Consider the following 9,212-nt stretch of genomic DNA (forward strand, 5'->3'; position numbering starts at 1 on the left):
TAAACAATTTACAATTATTTTATATACAAATATTTCATGTCCGTTAATTTGTAATTAATTTTCAGTATTTGATATTATTTTGTAGTTTGTTTTCATTTTTAAAATTTTTGCTATCACATCGACATTTACATAGATATTTTACAATTTATATCTAAATGTTGTATTACTTTAGAGAAATGATGATTAAAAATAGTTAATTATAATCTAATTTAGCCACAATCCAAGTTTCATTAACTAATTATAACAATTTTCATCAATTTCCATCAAGTTTCCCAAAATTTTGATCAATATTGATATTTCCATAAATTGGGACTTCAATATTTCCATCGATATCAATATTTTGAATCTTGATTGTCACATTTACTATTATTATTACTGTTAGATCGATCCTAAATAATAACGATAATGCTAACGATAACAGTAAATATGAAAGATTCATAATTCTAAGTAAATGTGATTAAAAGTAATTCAATTAAATTTTTGATTGAGATCCATTACGATTGATATATCAATGGAACTCTATTTCGAATGTGACCTATAATAGATCCAATTTTTGTTTTCCTATCCGTTAAGCATAGAATCAATTATACATTTAGATTTTTTTTTCTCATTTTTTTTTAACATTATTCTATATATAGTTAGAAAAAAGGGGGAAGAGGTTTGCGTGAACAATTTTGCTTGGAACTCAAGTAGACGTTATCAATTATAGTAGATTTAGACCTTTATTTTCCTTTGTTTTTTATTGTTATCATTTTTCTATGTATATTGTGACCATAAGGTGAAGAAAAAACAAAGAAAATTGGGGAAAGCCAGCTTGCGTGAAGATAATGAAAAAAGTCTGTGGGGTTGTAATCATACTCTCTCTCTCTACATTTATCGAGAAGATAAGGAAAAAGGTTTTTGTGGCTTATTATGCTCATGAATTTATATGGTTCATGGTTGCGTTGCAAAGAGATTAGGGAAAAGTACCTTTTCTACCTTATATTATGTTGTATCAATTTTTATCTGGAAGATTTTTAAATGATATATAATTAAATTTATTTTATCTACTAATTTATGATTTAATATGGTATTAGAACATGTTGGTTCAAGATATCTTACGTTTAAATCTGTGCAATGTTATTCCCCTCTCCTTCCAATTTAATATTGATTTTCACTTATTGAATCTTCTTCATATTTCAAACCCACAAGTAAAAGGGTATGTTAAATGGTATATAATTAAATTTACCTTTACCTACTAACGTAAGCATTTGAAAATCACTATTTTCATTTCATCAAATTAAATTTGAGCTTTATCGTTTATAGATATGCATGAGGTCCCATAATTCATTCTTCAATGTATATGATAAAATGCATGCATGAACATCACATTCATCAATAATACAACATGCATATCACATAAACAACACAATTCACACATATATTCAACCTAACCTCAAAGCCGTCTAGTAGGGGTGTTGCTAATCAAAGTATAAACACAGTTCGTTTAATAAAATATTCTCAAATCAACCTAAAGCAGATTTATGAAATTAAAACTTAAAAATTACTCTTACTAATTCTAAAACTCAATTCTAAGAGTTAATACTTAGTTTTTACCCAATATTAACTCATCAGTTCAATCTAATCATTCTAATCGGTCCAAAACCTAAACACATAAAGGTTCAAGAAAGAGGTTCTAGTTTGATTAGCTTTCAATCCTAGCATACTCTAGGGGTACGTGTGACACCCAAAGGTGTGTGAGAAATAGAGAGATAAGTGTAACGATGAGATACAACCTTATCAGTGGTGGCAGCATAAACATACAAATGAGAGAGAGGTTTGAAAGAATGTATAGGTAAAGAGAGTTGAGAGGGAAATCTCTGTAGGAGACATTTGGAGCAAGAGATGGAATTTGTGAGCTCCATGAAGTTACGAAGTCTAGGAAGTTGTGAACTTCTAAGACTCGGAGTCAATAAAGTATAAAATCGATATTTTTTTAGTAGTGAAGTGAGACCCACAAACTCCTTGAGTCAAATGAGTGAAGTTCACAAGTCCATACTTTCCAAATCCTTTGCCCAAACATCCCTTAGAAGTATCAGGGAGAGCCCGTGATTGATTTCAAAATTTTATTTTATTTTATTTTTTCTTTTAAGAACCCTACCAACCATAATTAGCTTGGGAAAAACTCCAAATTACACCTCTTATGCTCAAAAAAAAGGTCTCATTTTTTCCATTATTGTAACTTAAGTTCTCTTATGTTCAAGTAAAGCTCTCTTTGAGGTAATAGTTGCATTTCCGTTAGTTGTCTTTGAAGAATTAGAATTTTGCTTTCTTCCACCGAAGTGCTCAAGCTAGGAAGGTGGGAATGGTCTGACTTCTCTTCGGGATGAGTTAGAAAATTTGCATAACCAAGCATGAGAAATTTTGGCTGTTTCCGCTCGATTTTATCGTGGTAGTGTAAAACCCGAACCCTAATAACTTTAAGTAAGAGTAAGTAATGTGATGTCTTTTAATGAGCTAAATGAAGCCATGTCTTAGGAATGGCAGAAGATGTAAGCAAGAAGAAATAGGCTCTTGGGTAGCTAAGTGTAAAAGTAGGACAAAATTCGGCTAGACTAAGGAGGGTCATGCTTGATGATGGAATGCATAATAAGCATATGAATGAGACTATACCATCTAATGAGGTATGGTGCTGAAGTAATATCGTGAGTGAAGTTAACAAAAGAAAATCTGCTAAATTCTAGCCCTTCATCACCAATAATGGGCCAAGTGACACAAGGAGAGTTCATGCTGGATTTTGGGCGGTAATATAAGTATGAAGGTTGAGTTCATTGGGTCGGTTTGGAAAAACTACTTAGGCGATTTGTGTAATTCCAGTGGCATTCAAAAGCTTTGCGTGTCTATTTTCTGTGGTTGGGCTGCTGGAAGAAAAACTCATCGAAATAAGGCCGGAGGGAAAAATAAAGACGAAGGGTTTGTTTCTCGGGTGAATCTAGGCCATCAGTGAAGAATTGAAGCTCTAGAATGAATTACGAAGCGTTTTGAGTTAAAATTTAAGGAAATATTGTTAATTCAGTTATAAACAACCTTGTAGAATGAAACCTTTTAAGATGAGGCCTGGAAATCGAGTTATATAATTTTGAAGTTTGAACTGGAAATTGTTGAACAAGCAGGCAGCTGTTTGAATTGGGGCCAATGATGAAGTTTTGAATCTTTAGATTAAACGACGAGGAATTTCAAGTTGAAATTTTAAAGTAATGTTGCTAATCAATTCTAAACATGTTTGTAGAAGGAAGTTTCTTCGAAAGAGGGTTGGATTTTGAGTTATGAATTTTTGAAGTTGTAATAGAGAAGTTGTGCATAAGCAGACAACTGCTTGGGAAGAACAAGCAAACAACTCATATGGAAAAAAAGGATCTTGCTAATGAAGGAAATCTTGCTAATTTTGTGTTGAGGATCTCGCTAATGAAGGAAATCTCACTAATTTTGTGATGAGGATCTCGCTAATGAAGGAAATCTCGCTAATTTTGTGATGAGGATCTCGCTCTAGAAGGGAATCTCGCTAGAAATTGGGCTGAATCTCGCTGGTAAGGTTAGTATCACTAGAATGACAGTTTGCCAAGAAAAGCTTGATCTCGCTCATGAGGATCTCGTTGATCTCGCTCATGAGGATCTTCGCTCATGAGGAGGGTCTCTCTGATCTCGCTCATGAGAAGGATCTCACTCATGAGGATCTCGCTCATGAGGAGGATCTCGCTAGTAAAGTTGTCTTTGTTGATGGAAGTTCCTATAGTAAATGAACTATTTGAGTTATTTTGCTAAGAATTCTAAGTAGTTTAACTGGGAATTATGTCCTTTCAGACCAAGAAGATCTAGAAGAGGCGTATAACCCGTTAAGAGGCCATCGAATTGTGAGTGACTATGTGATGACTTACTATTTTAATGATTTAGAAGCTATGATTTCTTGAAGATATTTTCCATGCTAAGTGTTTAAATGGATTGCAAGCGACATATTTGTGAAACTGTTTCTCATGTTAAGTAAAGCATGTTTTCCATGGAGTTGACATGATTTAGATATGTTATCTTATCCAAATACTATCAGTATGTTTAAGTAACTCCATTTTTATGATGAACCAGTGTGATGGATGAACTAGTATGATGATTTGAGCACTAAGCCTTAGTGTTCAACTAAATGTTTATGACGGATATTGAAGGACAATGCGAAGGTATCCTTTCAACTAAATGTTTATAACTAGTTATATGACGGGTACTGAAGGACAATGAGAAGGTATCCTTTCAGCTAAATGTTTATAACTAGTTATATGACGGATATTGAAGGACAATGAGAAGGTATCCTTTCAACTAAATGTTTATGACTAGTTATATGACGGATACTGAAGGACAATGAGAATGTATCCTAAGAATACTGAAGGACAATGAGAAGGTATCCTAGTCAAGCACCTAAGGTATGACGGTACTCAGTTATAACCACGTGCACGTAGGTAGTACGACATCGAGAGATTGAGCAAAAGGGTTCTCCCCGACCAAGGTTGACATTGAGGGTTAGATATAATAAATTCACTCTCAACTAAGGATAAGGGCAGTCATATCTTCGCCTAGGCTAGAAGGATAGTTTGGAATTTCTAATGCTTTGAATGTTTATCAACGCATGATGTTACTAATGTATGAGTTTTCCAAGTATGTTTTCCATATCTAACGCATGCTAATAGTTTTTACAAGCTAGTTCAACATGATTTAAGTCAACTTCTTTTACAAAGTATGAAGCATGCGTTAGGGTTAAAGCTAAGGTTGAATGAAGCTTGAGGAACTATGTTTTAAATACCTAAGATTGTCAAAGTACATGCATTGGTATTCCTAAACATAATGAAAAGGGATACTGAAGGTAAGGAAGGTAACCTAAAGATTTTTCTATGCTATATTTGAGACCCTGATTGCTTAAGTGAGCCGGATACTGAAGGTAAGGAAGGTATTTGAATAAATGTACCTATGGCGTTGACGGTACATAGAAAACTCCATGTGCTGTAGGTAGTTTTGAATGAGAGGCCGAAGTATGGGTCTCCTAGGCTATATACCAGCAAAGGGAGGTCGAAGTATGAGTCTCTTGGCCGGTAAGAGACGTTGGGAGCTAGAGCGATGTATGCTCGTTCCAACTAAGGAATAATGATGTTTAATAGTGGTTTAAAGGTTTTATGTACACGTTGCTTGGTATACTTTAGTTTCAGTGTTATGGTTTCAAGCTTCCGGTTTTGAGCATGAAATTTATATTTTTATTAAGTCACTCATTAGGCTTCTAGCTCACGTTTTCAAATGTTTTCTTTCAGGTAGCGGTCAGTTCCCAAAAGACTATTTTGCTGCTGCTCTGCCACTCAAGCAAATAGGTTGAAGGAAGCGTAATTAAAGACGTATGTTAGTTAGTACACATGTGTCTGTCTAGTGACTAGTATACTAGATGAGGCTCACTAAGTTGTAATATTCATGTATGAACAATGTTGTGAAACCCTATAATGTAAATATATTAAGTTCCGAGTTAATATATTGGTATATTGATGATATGTATGTATTCAGGGTTTGAGTAAAGGTTAACAGGATAGTTAGGTGGTAAGTGCTAGCAAAAGGGTTGATAACTGCTGCAGTCACCATTTTACCCAGGTTTAGAGGGTAATCTGGGATGGGATGTGACTGGTAGCCTGGTTCCCAATTTGTTGAGTATAGGGATCTTATGACGCAAATTGAGGAAATAGTTCAGTTCCATTAGTTTGAGGAGTGTGACGTAGATTTGTGTCGGCTTGTGACAGTGGAGGAAGTTTAGGGGGCTGTTGTACTCCCTGAAGAATGACAAGGCTCCTGGGCCATATAGATTCTCTATAGGGTTCTTAAAGCCTCTTTGGAGTGTGTTGGGGGGTTGATTTTTGTGCTCGTATTTGAAATTTTGAAACCTTTTACATCCGGTCAGGGGGTGAATACTATGTCTTCACATTGGTCCCTGATGGACCAAAGAAAAGGTGTCAGAAGTCCTCTCTCGGTCGATCAAATAACGAGTTCGAGGGATGCTCGTGTGACTGAGTCTTATCAGAGGATTGTGTGTAATAGTGGTTATGTGTTTATTGGGAGATATTGGAGTTGTCATGAGTTGGCTAGAAGATTCGTCCATTCATGGTTAGGGAGGATGGTGTGTAAGAATGGTTATGTGTTCTTGGACTTTCTTAGAGGCTTTGAGGCTTCATTGACCTCATGTACCTTAATTAAGATTACTTTGGTTTGATAGAAATATTCCAAAGAATGTATTCCAAATTTTTTGAAGTAATTTTTTTAATCTAATCATTTATGGTTACTTGGGATGTATTTTGAATTTTAAGACTCAATTGAATTATTTTGAAAGATAATTCAATTTAAATTAAATTTGATAAAAAATTTGGATTTAGTTCCATTAGTGAAAATTGAATTTAATTGGGAAGGTTGGGAATTGGATTTATTTTTGGTGATCTAAGAAGGAAATAGGGAAAAAAAAAGATATTTATGAATATATATGTATATAGGAAAATGAAAACAAACCTTTTACTAGTGCACTATTGCTTTGGGGTCCCTCCCATTGTGAAATAATAGGAGTATTAATCCAATATTCATTTCAATCAAGATTTTTTAAATCAACCGTCCATAGTTAAAAATGAAAATCGTGTTAGGGCTTCAACCCTTTTGCGATGGGTGAGGCATCTCTAACATGATAATACATTACAAACATTAGTGGAGTGTGCTCTATGACATAGGTAGATATTAGTTTTCATCAATTTTCAAGGATAGAATCATTCAATACTAAAATCGTTGAAATTGGATCATTCAAACAAAAATCTCTCGACATGATTTAAAAAAGTCAAATAAATTGTGAGTAGAAAGTGCAATGTGACCGAGTAAAGGAGATTGAGATTTGAGAAAGACTCACATCGGCTAAGCAAGCAACAGAGGAACCTCAGATTGTACGATAAATACAAGACAAATCCCAACCTTTTAGACATACTTACCTGGACGGGGTCAATGGGTGATCAGCTAGTTCCATGGCCTAGGTTGGTGACCCCCACTGCACATACCGGAGGGTTGCCCGCCTAAGGTCTGCCCAAAGTGGTAGCTCCTACGTCATAATTTGTGGTAGTGGGGCCTGCGTTCGCGCGGCCCCAACCCAATTCCTCAGTTCATCAATGTCGTTAATGTCTTCCTCTCTTTCCAGGTATTTATTCTTTTCCTTTACTGTTAGTCTGTGAGGTTCATCTTTACATTTTATTATAACAAATGGCTTCTGAAGATTTGAAATTGGAAGTGGGTTACATTCGTTTCCAACTTTGCGATATGTAATTTTGTATAATAAATGACTCGCCCTTGGAAACCCTAGAACTGAGGCAGGGTGTTCCTTTTTTATGTCAATTATGATGTAAAAATGTATCATAGAGGGAGGGAGAAGGGAAGGAATTGTGCCTGGCTTAATTTTTTTTTCATCACCTGTTTGAGACTCGATGCTTTCCAATGTGGGGTTTTGCAATTTTAACTGGAGGATATCACTTTTAACTTGTAGTAATCCCAACATAATAAGGAAAAGCTAGAACTGGTAAGTTAATGAAGAATGAGGAGGTTATTTTTTCTACCGATGACATATTTTTGGAGGCTTTAATGCAGAACGAACCAACCTTGACAAATAAAATGAAAACTAAAGTACGTTTTGGAGCGTAATGCAACATTCATTTCAATCTGAGATTTTTTTTTTTAAATAACAGTCAATGGATGATTATAGATGAAAATCACGTTAGAGCTCTAGCTATTTCGTGGTAGGTGAGACATTCCTAAAGGGATAATGCTTGACATTCCTAAAGGGATAATGCATTTCAAGCGGGGTGGAATGCTCTATGACATACGTTTAGTTTTCGAATCATTCTACATTAACACCATTGGTATTGGGTTATCAGTACAACAATCTCAAGAATGAAATTGAATCTCATTAGTCATTTTCATATATATGCTCCTGTGTGTAAGCTGCCAAAACTCTTATAATATGCATCCTTTACGGGAAGCTGAGATTATTAATTTTTTTCGAATGTTCTCGTCAGATTTCTCGTAATTTGCAGGATATCTGTCTATTATATTGTATTTTCAGAGATTGTGGTGGATGACACTAGAAATTATCCACAATGAACCCTCAAATGGAAAGCAAGTTTATATATCTAAGTTCATTTTCAACTCCCTGTTTGACCTTATGAAGTGCTTATCCAGTTGATTGATATAACTGTCAGACCCTTCTTTTGTGACACCAAATCTTATTTCAGGTTCAGACTTGGAATCTATATTCTCCATCATGTCTATATCGAGATGGAAGTGAAAAACATGTTAGAATGTAGAAGAAGTTATATTAGTAATTGTGCATGCTTTATATTCTGTCTGATCTTTCATGATACATAGGACTTTCATGATACATATGTTCCTGAAAGAATTCAACCGATAATTGAAGAGATGTTCATGCTAGATTCGTATATTGGTTGGATGCATTTTAGGGATAAGATCAGCAAGATCAATTCCTTGAATCTAGAAGATCAAATAGGGGAGGATATGGCGCTTCCAGCCTTCCGTTAAAGATGGTTTTTCGCAAGCCTTCCATTTTGTCTGATGTATTTTCTTTTTCGTTGAACTAAAGTTTATTGGATGTTTTGCGAGTGGTGCTTGTGAAAGAAATTATGTACTACTTTGTTGAAATCTTTTAAAAGCAAAAATCAAAAGCATTTCCAAACTCATACTTTACTTTTCATGAAACATGCAGGAGGATATTAACATGTGCCTCTTGGTATATTATGATTGTTAAATAGTCTACCATAAGATTTCTGCAACAAACCTTCAAATGATTCATTGGTGTATATGTATTAGTAGTTAGTAGTTAGTATAACCTTTTTAAGGTTGGATTTAGTCCCAGAGGAATTGTATTTGGGGAGGGGCTAGCTTTAGGAAGGATTTGATTAAAAATTAATGAGAATTGAGTAGTTCTTGCATATTTATTGGCAAACTGAAATAGCTTACTTTTACATGAAAAGTTTTTTATGGGTTTGGTTTTGAGATTTGTTTGGGAATAAGATGTTTGAGAATAAGATATGTCTATAAATCAAAGATATATTTGATTGTGTATGAGAAATGTTATCATAATTTTATGAACAAAAGTTATGTTTGTATTTAATTTATGAAAT

General features: G+C 34.5%; 1 long non-coding RNA gene and 1 other non-coding gene across 2 annotated transcripts; both read left to right on the forward strand.

The window, feature by feature from the left end:
- Positions 1 to 6,903: 6,903 nt before the first annotated feature.
- On the forward strand, positions 6,904 to 8,768 carry LOC120071476 (uncharacterized). The gene is made up of 2 exons (XR_005480270.2): positions 6,904 to 7,219; positions 8,307 to 8,768. It is a non-coding gene; the product is annotated as an uncharacterized LOC120071476 (long non-coding RNA).
- Positions 7,009 to 7,171, forward strand: LOC120072409 (U1 spliceosomal RNA). Its single transcript, XR_005480469.1, has one exon. It is a non-coding gene; the product is annotated as a U1 spliceosomal RNA (small nuclear RNA).
- Positions 8,769 to 9,212: the final 444 nt, after the last annotated feature.

The sequence above is a fragment of the Benincasa hispida genome, chromosome 2 (assembly GCF_027475165.1).
Source record: "Benincasa hispida cultivar pf3 chromosome 2, pf3_genome.v1.1, whole genome shotgun sequence".
NCBI lineage: Eukaryota > Viridiplantae > Streptophyta > Magnoliopsida > Cucurbitales > Cucurbitaceae > Benincasa > Benincasa hispida.